Raw genomic sequence first — 18,151 nt, 5'->3', positions numbered from 1 at the left:
AACCTAAGGATTCAACTGTGAAGATTTTCACAGACAGCGGCCCCAGCCCCTTTATCAAGCAAAACCCTGGAGTTTTTCTCCTGCGCTGCGTTTGAGAGAATGGCTTAAGATACGGCTAGCGCTATGTCAGATCGAACACGCCCTGAGTGGTATATCCCTGCCGGCTACACGTTGGAAGAGGAGGTGTGCGGGCGCGATGATTTGAAAGCCATAAGAACCTCTTCAATGGCGTATAGCCCCAACTCCAAAGTGACAATTTTAGCCTGTGAACAATATGATAGTTCAAACGCTACAAAATCAGTTAGTTCATATGTATTTTCCAAAGCCTGCAAGGATGTGAACTATTTTATGCCTGTCTTTAGCTTTAAGTGGGCCGAGTATCATATATTCCTGGCCATGATGAAAAAGCTGGAGAATCTTTTCCAAAATCGTGAACAATTACGCCGCTGGGCGCTTCTATCCTTAAGACATACCCAGGGTCTACATGCACAACGTTTGATCTATCGATGGAATGAAAACTTACGGAACGTGGAATGTGCGGGATATCTAGCGAGCAAGAGAGCCTGTCTTGACGATGGTGAATTGGAAACGGATGGATGTTAGGGCTAACCCTATAGCCGGCCCCTTTATCTGTAAGAAAGGAATAGTAAAATTGTTTGTACTAATTATAGCATGTTTTAAAAGGTCTGTACTAAATATTTTGAATTAACCTGTTTGGGATAGGGGGCAGTATTTGCACGGTCGGATAAAAAACGTACGCGATTTAATCTGGTTATTACTCCTGCCCAGTAACTAGAATATGCATATAATTGTTTGATTTGGATAGAAAACACCCTAAAGTTTCTAAAACTGTTTGAATGGTGTCTACTGTCTATAACAGAACTCATTTGGCAGGCCAAAACCTGAGAAGATTCCAAACAGGAAGCGCCCTCTCTGACCATTTCTTGGCCTTCTTTGTTATCTCTATCCAAAACAAAGGATCTCTGCTGTAACATGACATTTTCTACGGCTCCCATAGGCTCTCAGAAGGCGCCAGAACGTTGAATGATGACTCTCCAGTCTCTGGCTAAAAAACAGTAGCGCATTTGGTAAGTGGTCGATCTGAGAACATTGAGACTGGGGCGCGCGTGCACGTGAAGAGTCCATTTTACTTTCTCTGTCTTTGAACGAAAACAACGACTCCCGGTCTGAATATTATCGCATAAAAATTGATTTTAAAAAGCGTTTGACATGCTTCGAAGTACGGTAATGGAATATTTTGAAATTGTTTTGTCACGAAACGCGTCGGACGCGTCACCCTTCGGATAGTGCCTTGAACGCACAACAAAACGCCGCTATTTGGATATAACTATGGATTATTTGGAACCAAACCAACATTTTTTATTGAAGTAGAAGTCCTGGGAGTGCATTCTGATGAAGAACAGCAAAGGTAATCCAATTTTTCTTATAGTAAATCTGAGTTTGGTGAGTACCAAACTTGGTGGGTGTCAAAATAGCTAGCCTGTGATGGCTGGGCTATCTACTCAGAATATTGCAAAATGTGCTTTCACCGAAAAGCTATTTTAAAATCGGATACCGCGATTGCATAAAGGAGTTCTGTATCTATAATTCTTAAAATAATTGTTATGTTTTTTGTGAACGTTTATCGTGAGTAATTTAGTAAATTCACCGGAAGTGTTCGGTGGGAATGCTAGTCACACGCTAGTCACATGCTAATGTAAAAAGCTGGTTTTTGATATAAATATGAACTTGATTGAACAAAACATGCATGTATTGTATAACATAATGTCCTAGGAGTGTCATCTGATGAAGATCATCAAAGGTTAGTGCTGCATTTAGCTGTGGTTTTGGTTTTTGTGACATTATATGCTAGCTTGAAAAATGGGTGTCTGAATATTTCTGACTGGGTACTCTGCTGACATAATCTAATGTTTTGCTTTCGTTGTAAAGCCTTTTTGAAATCGGACAGTGTGGTTAGATTAACGAGAGTCTTGTCTTTAAAATGGTGTAAAATAGTAATATGTTTGAGAAATTGAAGTAATAGCATTTCTAAGGTATTTGAATATCGCGCCACGGGATTCCACTGGCTGTTGACTAGGGTGGGACGCAAACGTCCCACCTAGCCCAGAGAGGTTAAATAAATGGTTTTAAAATTGTATCTCACCTTTCACGCCTGGAATATGACGCTCCCTCTCTCCCTGGGTGTCTGAGAAAAAAAGGTTTTCAGGAAAGACGGTGTGTGTGTGTGTGTGCATGCTCGTGCGGGCGTGTATGTGTGTGTGTTTCAAAAACAATGGGTTTTTCGAAGGTGTGTGTCTGCATGGGGTGTTTGAAACCAGCTAGGCACTTTCGTGTCATTAGCACACATCCCTCTCAAAACCTAATTCATTTCCCCCCCCCAGAGGATGTGGGGGCTCAATTGTCAAACCCCACAGCCACAATATAAACGGTCTAGACACCCCCTAAGGTTTAAAAACAATGTTATTTCTAATCAACACCGGTACTAACGGTTCATTATGCATACTGGGTGTCAACAGAAATAGCAGGTGTTATGTCCCCCAAGGATGTGGAAAGCAAAAGGCACTCCAGCCATCCCTGCATATAATAGGTCTAAACAGCCCCCCAAGGATGAAAAACAATGTTTATTTCTAAACAACACTGTTACTATCGGTTCATTTCTGCATAGAGGATGTCGCCCGAAAAACACTAAACTCACCCATCGCTCTGTAAATTCATTCCATACTTTGTCTCAGTCAGGACACAGCAGCCCAGCTGAAAACTATTTTCCTGCTTTTCTGCAAGACATACACATGGAGAATTTACACATGGAGAATTTCGAAGGTGAGGATATTCATATTTTAACTTTTGGGTGTGTTAGGTATTTTCTGGGAATTGTTTGATCTTACGAAATGAATTCCCTGTTGGGAACTCTCTCTCTCCCTCTAATATTAAACCGGTGTTACATTTGTTTTTACAGATATTCTGAAACGGGTGGACATCGATTTTTTTTAGGTATGTATTTATGACAATTGCACATATTTTTATAAATTAAAATGTATATATTTCGTATAAATAAATGTTAATATTATCTAACATCTATAGGCTACCCGTCATTTACCCAGTTGCTACCAGAAATAATTGATTTGGATCATCCAACATTAGATGAGAAATCCGAGGTTCAAACCGAGACCGCGTCTTCTTTACGAAGCCCATCCCCATCATGCTATTTTCGATGTAAGTACAAAAATAAAATCCATAATAATATTTATACATTTAAAAACAAAAAGTGTGTACCCTATTTTAAAACCTGTTGGGGCTACAGGTTAGCAATGAACCCCGAGTCGGGATTGCTAACAAGGCTGGAATTTCAAAACATCAAAAATCTAATAATTTCAATTTCTCAAACAATCAACTATTTTACACAATTTAAATGATAAACATCTCCTTAATCTAACCACATTGTTCGATTTTCAAAGAGGCTTTACGGCAAAAGCATAAAGTTAGATTATGTTAGGACAGTACATAGCCACAAAAGTACAAACATCCATTTTCAATTCAAGGTCAGGCGTCACCAAAAGCAGAAACCAGCTAGAATTATGCACTAACTTTTGTCAATCTCCATCAGATGACACTCCTAGGACATTATGTTATACAATACATGCATTTTTTGTTCCATCAAGTTCATATTTATATCCAAAAACAGCATTTTACAGTAGCGTGAAATTCAGATTTTTTCTTCTCTGAAATGCTTCCGGTGAACATAACAAAATTACTATTCGAAAACATTGGTAAATTATAATATTGTCATTCAAAGAATAATATATTATCATCTCGTAATTGCTACCGAATGGCCAGATCTCAAAATAACTTTACTGGGAAATCACATTTTGCAATAAACGGGGTGCTATGCTAAGAACAACAGGCTATGCTATACAGTTAGCATCATCTAAAATCGATAATAACATTGTAAATATCCCCTTACCTTTGATTATCTCCATCAGAAGGCAGGCATCCCAGGTCCGGAAGGCATCCCAGGTCCGGAACAAATGTGGTTTCTTTTGACAAAGTTCATAATTTATGTCCAAATAACACCAAGTACTTAGCGTTCATTATGCTCCCACAAAACGTGGTGGGGGGAGTGTAAAATCACGCCGAAAAGCTAAAAAAACCTAGTAAATAATCTATTTACGTCCGTTCAAACATGTCAAATGTTGTTTAGCATTAATCTTTTGGTCCATTTTTAACGTTAAACATCAGTAATATTTTCACACAACCTATCCTATGTCTAGATAAACAATGATGAAAACTCACGCTTCTCAGATTTATGCGCAGGCGCAAAAAAATGAAGTGATGACATGTCAACTTCCTTGGATTCTAATTTGCTCTCTGTTTATCATAGACTCTTCAAACAACTTTATAAAGATCGTTGACATCTAGTGGAAGCCGTAGGTGTTGCGAAATGAATCCTTTCTCACTATGGTATCTATAAAACAATGACACTAAATAGTACAGTCACAAAATTCACATTTTTTTTAAATCTATTTTTCACAGGTTTTTGCCTGCAATATGAGTTTTGTTATACTTACAGACACCATTCAAACTGTTTTAGAAAATTCAGAGTGTTTTCTATCCGAATGTGTTAATAATATGCATATCCTAGCTTCTGAGTTGGTGTAGGAGGCAGTTAAAAATGGGCACATATTTTTTTCAAAATGTCTCAATACTGCCCCCGAGCCCCAACAGGTTTTAAAAGCCAATGTTGTGTTTACAGCGGACAGCCCCCCAGCAAGGATACGTGATGCATTATGGACTCTGAAAGACTTTGGAGGAGCAGATGAAACAGAGAGTATTCTGCCGTTTTGTACGAATGTTTTTTCCCGAATTCCAAACACTCCAAGACCCGCTGCTTTAACCGGTAGTTACACACCTCCGGGAACCTCAAGTCAATCACTCCATAATCTGGCATTTACGACGCATCACAGTCCTTCACGACTCCGCACAACTGTGGCCCAAGTGCATTGCACAGAATCACCCCGGTCCGAGAAGGGCTACTGGGCTGAAAACGTACGGATTCAAGAACAGGAGCTCTATGGATACGGTATGACCCCAGTATACACTGCGTGCACAATTATTAGGCAAATTGTATTCCTCGGGATTAATTTTATTGTTGAACAAGCACAATGCTCTCAGTCAATCCAAAATGTTATTGAACCTCAAACCTGAATGTTTAACAAAGGAAAAGTGAGTTGTCTTTCTCATGGAAATATATAAGTGTGCACAATTATTAGGCAACTATTAGTGTGCAGAATTATTAGGCAACTAAATTACAAAAATAATTTCTCTCAACTCACTTGTTTATTCTCAATTTTTAGAGTAAGTGTAATAGATAAGTAACACAAAATGACAATTATATAACATTTTTGGCCTTTCAAAAATATTCAGTGACCAATATAGCCACCCTTATTTTCAATAACTGCCATGAGCCTTCCATCCATGGAGTCTGTCAGTTTCTTGATCTGTTCACGATCAATTTTTGCTGAAGCAGCAACCACAGCCTCCCAAATGCTGTTCAAAAAAGGTGTATTGTCTTCCATCACTGTAAATCTCACATTTGAGAAGGGCCCACGAGTTCTCAATAGGATTTAAGTCAGGTGAGGAAGGGGGCCAGGTCATTATTCAGGCATCTTTGAGGCCCTTGCTGGCTAGCCAAGCAGTGGAGTACTTGGATGCATGTGATGGAGCATTGTCCTGCATAAAGATCATGGCCTTCTACAATGCTGAGGACTTCTTCCTGTACCACTGTTTGACTAAATAATCTTCCAGAAACTGGCAGTAGGTTTGGGAGTTGATTTTCTGTCCATCTTCAACCCGAAAAGGTCCAACTACCTCATGCTCAATGATAGCAGCCCATACCAGTACCCCTCCTTCACCTTGCTGGCACCTGACTCAAAGTGGTGCCCTGTGTCCATTACTGATCCAGCCACGGGCCCATCCATTTGGTCCATCAAGAGTCACTTTCATTTCATCTGTCCATAAAACCTTTGAAAAATCTGTCTTCAAGTATTTCTTTGCCCAATCTTGACGCTTCAACTTGTGAATCTTATTCAGTGGTGGTCTTGTTTCAGTCTTCTTGACCTTGGCCATGTCTCTGAGCACTTGACACCTTGTACTTCTGAACACTCCAGGTAGGTTGCAGTTCTGGAATATGGTGGAACTGGAGGATAATGGGTTCCTGGTAGTTTGACGTTTAATTCTTCTCAAGTCTTTTGCAGTTAATTTGCGCGTTTTCTTCCCCATGCGTTTTTTGCGCCCCAGTTGACTATTCGCAACAAAACGTTTGAATGTCCGGTGGTCACACCTCAATAGTTTAGCTATTTAAAGAGTCTGAAAGGCATTTTACATTTTTGTTTTTTCAGTGTCAGTTAAATTTATTTTTTGGCCCATTTTACCTGAGGTAATGAGGCTGCCTAATAATTATGCACACCTTGATATAAGGTGTTATTCACTTTCGCCACACCCTCCCTCATTACACAAATACAAATCACCTGGAAATGATTAAATCCAATAAGCATTCAAGTTTATATGGTTTGGAGTTCGAAAATGTGAATAGAAACAATGATAAGATCAGAATACTCACTTGCCTAATAATTGTGCATGCAGTGAACATTTGTTATTAGTTATACATTTTTTATTAGTTATAAATTTTTTATAGAATATGTTAAAACAATGTCAGATAATGTTTTTTTCAGACTCCAACGATACACGCCCGGCAGAATTTGTAAAGCCATGTGAAAAAAGTCTAGAATCCCCGGTATCCACGATTCCACAGAACAGCCTGCATCAAAAAAGCAGAGGTAATATAACTTCTTTAGGAAAGGGGGCAGTATTTTCATGGCTGGATAAAAAAACGTGCAAGCTATTGTTAAAAACTTGTTAGGGGTAGGGTCTAGTTTCCTGAATTTCTGCCTGACTGACATGCCCAAAGTAAACTGCCTGTTACTCAGGCCCAGAAGCCAGGATATGCATATAATTGGTAGCATTGGAGAGGAAATACTTTGAAGTTTCAAAAACTGTTAAATAATGTCTGAGACTATAACAGAATTGATATGGCAGGCATAAATCCAAAGAAAAACCAACCAGAATTTCTTTTTTGTTAAATCATCATTATAAAGAGACGTAACATCTTCAAAATAAACTTCACGGGCTCTTTGGCATAGATAGAATACACAGTGTTGACCACATGTAGTGGAAAGGTTATCTTGTGCTTGTTTGATGCTGTAGTAGATCTTTGATCCATTTTTGGTCAAAAACTGTTTAATAGATTTGGGGAAATGTGAAAATCCAGGGGTAAAGCCGTAGGAATAAAAAAAAGTTTTGATTTTTCTTCCTCCTTCGTCTTCTAATGTCACAGCTAGCCAATGTTCACCCGGCATGTGTTTAGGATGGGTATTGACAATAAAGATGGCCGGCCGCTCCGGCCATTTCTCAATAGGTAATTCATCACAAGCCCACATTCCACAAAATTGTTTTCCAGTCAAGCGGCGCATGAGACCTTCTAGCTCTTGGGTGTTCATGTCTTTGCTCAACGATCCTTAATAATAATCCACTAAGACTTGTCTTTGGGCATTCACTTCCAAGATTGAATCAGAGCATGCATAAACAATCATGCTAACTGTTCAGGCTAAAGGTGTGCGGAAACGCATTTCCAGCCTGAGGTTACCTTGGGACACCACAGACAGATTTCCTGAGGTGTCATCATCAGGTGATAAATTGAAAGCATACAATGTGTAACCCTCTGCAAAATCATTTCTGTCAATAGGTAAAGAGAGATCTTTTAGATGCCTCCAGTAGCCAGGAATAGATTGTAAAATTCTCGCACTGATATGTTGTTACTAAATTGTGGTTGGAAAGCCTTAGCAAGGACCTGATGTCCGTCCTGACAGAGAGCTACATACTCTGCATTACAGTGTTGAAAATTAAAGGTTTTTTATGTAAGCTGCCCGTATTAGAGATGTGATCAACCAAACCTCAAACCATGTAGCGGTGTAAAGGGCCTAGAAAAAGGTTTTCTTGACTACAGATTCTACTGCCCACCGGTATGCTAAAAGTTTTCATGGTAATTCTTTGGAGAGGGTAAAGGGCATTTCCTTTCATCAAAGCCTGTGAATGACCCAGACGAACGGCCGGAGATACAGACACTTTTTTCTAATACAAAGCGTAGCCCCCAACACTTTTAAACTAAAGTCACCTTCTTGGGCAGACATCAGACAAAACTCATCCTTGGCCCTGGTTAACCTGTTAGGGCTAGGGGGCAGTATAGGCCCTAGCAGATGAAACTCTCGAGATTTGGCACAGTAGCGAGCACGTGCAGACAGTCCTTTGTTTGCACCGGTGAAAGGGTCTATCGATTCCATAGAGACTCCTGCAGTATCCTTGCTAACCAGCCCAGCTCTGAATTGTGTCTTGAGAGTGTCTTCGGAGTAGTTTAGTAAACATTCCAGGATGGCCCTATAAGGGTAGGTGGCACTGCTTTGACTGATTAGGCGTTCACCCAAAGTCACACCCACTTGGGAGAAGATGGTCGCCATGGGGTAATTAATGAGACTCACTTTGGCATCGTTTGCAATATTAGTACCATCTCTTTTGGTCACTTTGAGAAGTAAATGCAATAAGGTGTTGTTGAGGTCTAGATAGTTGTCACCGTGGCCTGGTATGAAAAATTCTATAGGACCGTTGTCTGTAATGGCAGAGAGTGGGGCTATCTCCACATAACAGGACCTATTGAAAATTGGGTTAACTTCATTGGGATAGGGGGCAGCATTGGGAAGTTTGGATGAAAAGCATGCCTGGAGTAAACTGCCTGTTACTCAGGCCCAGAAGCTAGGATATGGATATAATTGGTTGATTTGGATAGAAAGCACTCTAAAGTTTCCAAAACTGTTAACATAATGTCTGTGAGCTCATATGGCAGGAGAAATCCTGAGAAAAATCCAACCAGGAAGTGGGAATTCTCAAGTTTGTAGTTTTTTAACCTGTTAGGGCTAGGGGGCAGTATTTGCACGGCTGGATAAAAAAATGTACCCGATTTAATCTGGTTACTAATCCTACCCAGTAACTAGAATATGCATATAATTATTGGCCTTGGATAGAAAACACCCTAAAGTTTCTAAAACTGTTTGAATGGTGTCTGTGAGTATAACAGAACTCAAATGGCAGGCCAAAATCTGAGAAGATTCCATGCAGGAAGTGGCCTGTCTGACAAGGAGTTTTTCATCTTGGCTCTTTTTAATGAAGACTGAGGATCTTTGCTCTAACGTGACACTTCCTACGGCTCCCATAGGCTCTCAGAGCCCGGGAAAAAGCTGAACGATATCGAGGCAGCCTCTGGCTGAAACACATTATCGCTTTTGGCAAGTGGCCGATCAGAGTACTATGGGCTTAGGCGCGTGCCCGAGTCGACCCCATGCTTTATTTTCTTTCGTCTGTTTACCTAAACGCAGATTCCCGGTCGGAATATTATCGCTTTTTTATGAGAAAAATGGCATAAAATTGATTTTAAACAGCGGTTGACATGCTTCGAAGTACGGTAATGGAATATTTAGAATTCTTTTGTCACGAATTGCGCCATGCTCGTCACCCTTATTTACCCTTTCGGATAGTGTCTTGAACGCACGAACAAAACGCCGCTGTTTGGATATAACTATGGATTATTTTGAACCAAACCAACATTTGTTATTGAAGTAGAAGTCCTGGGAGTGCATTCTGACAAAGACAGCAAAGGTAATAACATTTTTCTTATAGTAAATCTGACTTTGGTGAGTGCTAAACTTGCTGGATGTCTAAATAGCTAGCCCTGTGATGCCGGGCTATCCACTGAGAATATTGCAAAATGTGCTTTCACCGAAAAGCTATTTTAAAATCGGACATATCGAGTGCATAGAGGAGTTCTGTATCTATAATTCTTAAAATAATTGTTATGCTTTTTGTGAACGTTTATCGTGAGTAATTTAGTAAATTCACCGGCAGTGTTCGGTGGGAATGCTAGTCACATGCTAGTCACATGCTAATGTAAAAAGCTGTTTTTTGATATAAATATGAACTTGATTGAACAAAACATGCATGTATTGTATAACATAATGTCCTAGGGTTGTCATCTGATGAAGATCATCTAAGGTTAGTGCTGCATTTAGCTGTGGTTTGGGTTTATGTGACATTATATGCTAGCTTGAAAAATGGGTGTCTGATTATTTCTGTCTGGGTACTCTGCTGACATAATCTAATGTTTTGCTTTCGTTGTAAAGCCTTTTTGAAATCGGACAGTGTGGTTAGATTAATGAGAGTCTTGTCTTTAAAATGGTGTAAAATAGTCATATGTTTGAAAAATTGAAGTTTTTGAATAACGCGCCACGGGATTACACTGGCTGTTACGTAGGTGGGACGATTTGGTGCCACCTACCCTAGAGAGGTTAATTTTAGTCTTAAATCAACCGAATTTAAGAGTAAATGTTCTTGAAAGAAAATGTCAGAGTATATAGGCCCTAGCAGATGAAACTCTCGAGATTTGGCACAGTAGCGAGCACGTGCAGACAGTCCTTTGTTTGCACCGGTGAAAGGGTCTATCGATTCCATAGAGACTCCTGCAGTATCCTTGCTAAACAGCCCAGCTCTGAATTGTGTCTTGAGAGTGTCTTCGGAGTAGTTTAGTAAACATTCCAGGATGGCCCTATAAGGGTAGGTGGCACTGCTTTGACTGATTAGGCGTTCACCCAAAGTCACACCCACTTGGGAGAAGATGGTCGCCATGGGGTAATTAATGAGACTCACTTTGGCATCGTTTGCAATATTAGTACCATCTCTTTTGGTCACTTTGAGAAGTAAATGCAATAAGGTGTTGTTGAGGTCTAGATAGTTGTCACCGTGGCCTGGTATGAAAAATTCTATAGGACCGTTGTCTGTAATGGCAGAGAGTGGGGCTATCTCCACATAACAGGACCTATTGAAAATTGGGATAGGGGGCAGCATTGGGAAGTTTGGATGAAAAGCATGCCTGGAATAAACTGCCTGTTACTCAGGCCCAGAAGCTAGGATATGGATATAATTGGTTGATTTGGATAGAAAGCACTCTAAAGTTTCCAAAACTGTTAACATAATGTCTGTGAGCTCATATGGCAGGAGAAATCCTGAGAAAAATCCAACCAGGAAGTGGGAATTCTCAAGTTTGTAGTTTTTTAACCTGTTAGGGCTAGGGGGCAGTATTTGCACGGCTGGATAAAAAAATGTACCCGATTTAATCTGGTTACTAATCCTACCCAGTAACTAGAATATGCATATACTTATTATATATGGATAGAAAACAGCCTAAAGTTTGTAAAACTGTTTGAATGGTGTCTGTGAGTATAACAGAACTCATTTGGCAGGCAAAACCCTGAGACATTTTCTGACAGGAAGTGGATACCTGATGTGTTGTATTACCTTTAAACCTATGCCATTGAAAAACACAGGGGCTGAGGAACATTTTGGCACTTCCTATTGCTTCCACTAGATGTCACCAGCCTTTACAAAGTGTTTTGAGTCTTCTGGAGGGAGATCTGACCGAACAAGAGCCATGGAACGATGATGGCCCATTAGACACCTGGCGCGAGTTCATGTTGGGTACCCTCGTTCCAATACGTTATAAAAGAGAATGCATTCGTCCACCTTGAATATTATTCATGTTCTGGTTAAAAAGGCCCTAATGATTTATGCTATACAACGTTTGACATGTTTGAACGAACGTAAATATATTTTTTCCCCTCGTTCATGAAGTGAAGTCCGGCGGGCTTAGATCATGTGCTAACAAGACGGAGATTTTTGGACATAAATGATGAGCTTTTTTGAACAAAACTACATTCGTTATGGACCTGTGATACCTGGAAGTGACATCTGATGAAGAGAATCAAAGGTAATGGATTATTTACATAGTATTTTCGATTTTAGATCTCTCCAACATGGCGGCTAGTCTGTATCGCAACGCGTATTTTTCTGGGCGCAGTGCTCAGATTATTGCAATGTGTGATTTCCCAGTAAGGTTATTTTTAAATCTGTCAAGTTGATTGCGTTCAAGAGATGTAAATCTATAATTCTTTAAATGACAATATAATATTTTACCAATGTTTTCTAATTTTAATTATTTAATTTGTGGTGCTGACTTGACTGCCGGTTATTGGAGGGAAACGATTTCCTCAACATCAATGCCATAGTAAAACACTGTTTTTGGATATAATATGAACTTGATAGAGCTAAAAATGCATGCATTGTCTAACATAATGTCCTAGGAGTGTCATCTGATGGAGATTGTAAAAGGTTAGTGCATCATTTTAGCTGGTTTTATGGTTTTGGTGACCCTGTCTTTGAATTGACAAAACATTACACACAACTCTTGTAAATGTACTGTACTAACATACTCTAAATTTATGCTTTCGCCGTAAAACCTTTTTGAAATCGTAAAACGTGGTTAGATTAAGGAGATGTTTATCTTTCAAAGGGTGTAAAATAGTTGTATGTTTGAAAAATTTGAATTTTGACATTTATTTGGATTCAAATTTGCCGCTCTTGAAATGCACCTGCTGTTGATGGAGTGCACCACGGGTGGCACGCTAGCGTCCCACCTAGCCCATAGAGGTTAAGTGAATGCCTATCCAGTATCCAGTGTCTGTGGGGTCAGATTGCACGTCCTAAGGCTTCCAGTAGATGTCAACAGTCTTTAGAAGTTGTTTCAGGCTTCTATTGTGAAAGGGGAGAGAATAAGACCACTCAGAGCAAGTGGCTCAGCTAAAAGCCGAGTTGTTTATCGCGCGTGGCCTTGAGTTCGCAGTTCGTTCTCTTTCCTTTCTAATGAAAACGGTATTGTACGGTTGAAATATTATTGAATATTTATGATAAAAAGATCCAAAGGATTGATTATAAACATCGTTTGACATGTTTCTACGAACTTTAATGGACATTTTTTTACTTTTCGTCCGGATGTTGTGAGTGCGCTTTGTGCCTTTGGATTACTGAACTAAACGCGCGAACAAAACGGAGGTATTTGGACATAAAGAGGGACTTTATTGAACAAAACAAACATTTATTGTGTAACATGGAGTCCTGGGAGTGCCACCAGATGAAGATCATCAAAGGTAAGTGATTAATTTAACCTCTATGGGCTAGGTGGGACGCTAGCGTGCCACCCGTGGTGCACTCCATCAACAGCAGGTGCATTTCAAGAGCGGCAAATTTGAATCCAAATAAATGTCAAAATTCAAATTTTTCAAACATACAACTATTTTACACCCTTTGAAAGATAAACATCTCCTTAATCTAACCACGTTTTACGATTTCAAAAAGGTTTTACGGCGAAAGCATAAATTTAGAGTATGTTAGGACAGTACATTTACAAGAGTTGTGTGTAATGTTTTGTCAAGTCAAAGACAGGGTCACCAAAACCATAAAACCAGCTAAAATGATGCACTAACCTTTTACAATCTCCATCAGATGACACTCCTAGGACATTATGTTAGACAATGCATGCATTTTTAGTTCTATCAAGTTCATATTTATATCCAAAAACAGCGTTTTACTATGGCATTGATGTTGAGGAAATCGTTTCCCTCCAATAACCGGCAGTCAAGTCAGCGTCACAAATTAAATAATTAAAATGAGAAAACATTGGTAAAATATTATATTGTCATTTAAAGAATTATAGATTTACATCTCTTGAACGCAATCAACTTGCCAGATTTAAAAATAACCTTACTGGGAAATCACACTTTGCAATAATCTGAGCACTGCGCCCAGAAAAATACGCGTTGCGATACAGACTAGACGTCATGTTGGGGAGATCTAAAATCGAAAATACTATGTAAATAATCCATTACCTTTGATTCTCTTCATCAGATGTCACTTCCAGGTATCACAGGTCCATAACGAATGTAGTTTTGTTCAAAAAAGCTCATCATTTATGTCCAAAAATCTCCGTCTTGTTAGCACATGATCTAAGCCCGCCGGACTTCTCGTCATGAACGAGGGGAAAAAATATATTTACGTTCGTTCAAACATGTCAAACGTTGTATAGCATAAATCATTAGGGCCTTTTTAACCAGAACATGAATAATATTCAAGGTGGACGAATGCATACTCTTTTATAACGTATTGGAACGAGGGTACCCAACATGAACTTGCGCGCCAGGTGTCTAATGGGACATCATCGTTCCATGGCTCTTGTTCGGTCAGATCTCCCTCCAGAAGACTCAAAACACTTTGTAAAGGCTGGTGACATCTAGTGGAAGCAATAGGAAGTGCCAAAATATTCCTCAGCCCCTGTGTTTTTCAATGGGATAGGTTTAAAGGTAATACAACACATCAGGTATCCACTTCCTGTCAGAAAATGTCTCAGGGTTTTGCCTGCCAAATTAGTTCTGTTATACTCACAGACACCATTCAAACAGTTTTAGAAACTTTAGAGTGTTTTCTATCCATATATAATAAGTATATGCATATTCTAGTTACTGGGTAGGATTAGTAACCAGATTAAATCGGGTACATTTTTTTATCCAGACGTGCAAATGCTGCCCCCTAGCCCTAACCTGTTGGGGCTAGGGGGCAGTATTTTCACAGCCGGATGAAAAACATACCCAATTTAAACAGGTTACTACTCTGTCCCAGAAACTAGAATATGCATATTATTAGTAGATTTGGATAGAAAACACTCTGAAGTTTCTAAAACTTTTTGAATGGTGTCTGTGAGTATAACAGAACTCATATGGCAGGCAAAAACCTGAGAGAAATCCAAGCAAGAAGTGGGATGTCTGGTGCTTGTAGTCCTTTCAAGTGATTGCCTTGACTGTATACAGTGAGTTAGGATTCATTGTGCACTTCCTAAAGATTCCACTAGATGCCAGCAGTCTTTAGAACGGTGTTTGAAGATTCTATGGTGAATTTGAAGGGAATACCAGCTGTGGTAAACTGGTGTCCCATTATAAGTTCTCTAACGACACAAGAGACAATAATACAAGAAACAACACTTCTGTAGCTTGTCAACTATGTGTCTGTCTATCCCTGTTCTCTCCTCTCTGCACAGGCCATACAAACGCTTCACACCGCGTGGCCGCTGCCACTCTAACCTGGTGGTCCCAGCGCGCACGACCCACGTGGAGTTCCAGGTCTCCGGCAGCCTCTGGAACTGCCGGTCTGCAGCCAACAAGGCTGAGTTCATCTCAGCCTATGCTACCCTCCAGTCCCTAGACTTCCTGGCGCTGACGGAAACATGGATTACCACAGATAACACTGCTACTCCTACTGCTCTCTCTTCGTCTGCCCACGTGTTCTCGCATACCCCTAGAGCATCGAGCCAGCGGGGTGGTGGCACTGGAATCCTCATCTCTCCCAAGTGGACATTCTCTCTTTCTCCCCTGACCCATCTGTCTATCTCCTCATTTGAATTCCATGCTGTCACAGTTACCAGCCCTTTCAAGCTTAACATCCTTATCATTTATCGCCCTCCAGGTTCCCTTGGAGAGTTCATCAATGAGCTTGACGCCTTGATAAGTTCCTTTCCTGAGGATGGCTCACCTCTCACAGTTCTGGGTGACTTTAACCTCCCCACGTCTACCTTTGACTCATTCCTCTCTGCCTCCTTCTTTCCACTCCTCTCCTCTTTTGACCTCACCCTCTCACCTTCCCCCCCTACGCACAAGGCAGGCAATACGCTTGACCTCATCTTTACTAGATGCTGTTCTTCCACTAATCTCATTGCAACTCCCCTCCAAATCTCCGACCACTACCTTGTATCCTTTTCCCTCTTGCTCTCATCCAACACTTCTCACTCTGCCCCTACTCGGATGGTATTGCGCCGTCCCAACCTTCGCTCTCTCTCTCCCGCTACTCTCTCCTCTTCCATCCTATCATCTCTTCCCTCTGCTCAAACCTTCTCCAACCTATCTCCTGATTCTGCCTCCTCAACCCTCCTCTCCTCCCTTTCTGCATCCTTTGATTTTCTCTGTCCCCTATCCTCCAGGCCGGCTCGGTCCTCCCCTCCTGCTCCGTGGCTCGACGACTCACTACGAGCTCACAGAACAGGGCTCCGGGCAGCCGAGCGGAAATGGAGGAAAACTCGCCTCCCTGCGGACCTGGCATCCTTTCACTCCCTCCTCTCTACATTCTCCTCTTCTGTCTCTGCTGCTAAAGCCACTTTCTACCACTCTAAATTCCAAGCATCTGCCTCTAACCCTAGGAAGCTCTTTGCTACCTTCTCCTCCCTCCTGAATCCTCCTCCCCCCCTCCTCCCTCTCTGCGGATGACTTCGTCAACCATTTTGAAAAGAAGGTTGACGATATCCGATCCTCGTTTGCTAAGTCAAACGACACCGCTGGTCCTGCTCACACTGACCTACCCTGTGCTTTGACCTCTTTCTCCCCTCTCTCTCCAGATGAAATCTCGCGTCTTGTGACGGCCGGCCGCCAAACAACCTGCCCACTTGACCCTATCCCCTCGTCTCTTCTCCAGACCATTTCCGGAGACCTTCTCCCCTTCCTCACCTCGCTCATCAACTCATCCTTGACCACTGGCTACGTCCCTTCCGTCTTCAAGAGAGCGAGAGTTGCACCCCTTCTGAAAAAACCTACACTCGATCCCTCCGATGTCAACAACTACAGACCAGTATCCCTTCTTTCTTTTCTCTCCAAAACTCTTGAACGTGCCGTCCTTGGCCAGCTCTCCTGCTATCTCTCTCAGAATGACCTTCTTGATCCTAATCAGTCAGGTTTCAAGACTGGGCATTCAACTGAGACTGCTCTTCTCTGTGTCACGGAGTCTCTCCGCACTGCTAAAGCTAACTCTCTCTCCTCTGCTCTCATCCTTCTAGACCTATCTGCTGCCTTTGATACTGTGAACCATCAGATCCTCCTCTCCACCCTCTCCGAGTTGGACATCTCCGGCGTGGCCCACGCTTGGATTGCGTCCTACCTGACAGGTCGCTCCTACCAGGTGGCGTGGCGAGAATCTGTCTCCGCACCATGCGCTCTCACCACTGGTGTCCCCCAGGGCTCTGTTCTAGGCCCTCTCCTATTCTTGCTATACACCAAGTCACTTGGCTCTGTCATATCCTCACATGGTCTCTCCTATCATTGCTATGCAGACGACACACAATTAATCTTCTCCTTTCCCCCTTCTGATAACCAGGCGGCGAATCGCATCTCTGCATGTCTGTCAGACATATCAGTGTGGATGACGGATCACCAGCTCAAGCTGAACCTCGGCAAGACGGAGCTGCTCTTCCTCCCGGGGAAGGACTGCCCGTTCCATGATCTCGCCATCACGGTTGACAACTCCCTTGTGTCCTCCTCCCAGAGTGCTAAGAACCTTGGCGTGATCCTGGACAACACCCTGTCGTTCTCCACTAACATCAAGGCGGTGACCCGATCCTGTAGGTTCATGCTCTACAACATTCGCAGAGTACGACCCTGCCTCACACAGGAAGCGGCGCAGGTCCTAATCCAGGCACTTGTCATCTCCCGTCTGGATTACTGCAACTCGCTGTTGGCTGGGCTCCCTGCCTGTGCCATTAAACCCCTACAACTCATCCAGAACGCCGCAGCCCGTCTGGTGTTCAACCTTCCCAAGTTCTCTCACGTCACCCCGCTCCTCCGCTCTCTCCACTGGCTTCCAGTTGAAGCTCGCATCCGCTACAAGACCATGGTGATTGCCTACGGAGCTGTGAAGGGAACGGCACCTCAATACCTTCAGGCTCTGATCAGGCCCTACACCCAAACAAGGGCACTGCGTTCATCCACCTCTGGCCTGCTGGCCCCCCTACCTCTGAGGAAGCACAGTTCCCGCTCAGCCCAGTCAAAACTGTTCGCTGCTCAGGCACCCCAATGGTGGAACAAGCTCCCTCATGACGCCAGGACAGCAGAGTCAATCACCACCTTCCGGAGACACCTGAAACCCCACCTCTTTAAGGAATACCTAGGATAGGATAAAGTAATCCTTCTACCCCCCCTTAAAAGATTTAGATGCACTATTGTAAAGTGGTTGTTCCACTGGATATCATAAGGTGAATACACCAATTTGTAAGTCGCTCTGGATAAGAGCGTCTGCTAAATGACTTAAATGTAAATGTAAATAAGGCATGGGC

This window comes from Salmo salar, chromosome ssa10, assembly GCF_905237065.1.
Source record: "Salmo salar chromosome ssa10, Ssal_v3.1, whole genome shotgun sequence".
Lineage (NCBI taxonomy): Eukaryota > Metazoa > Chordata > Actinopteri > Salmoniformes > Salmonidae > Salmo > Salmo salar.
The sequence above is the reverse complement of the archived record's forward strand: the minus strand, read 5'-3'. Positions refer to the sequence as shown.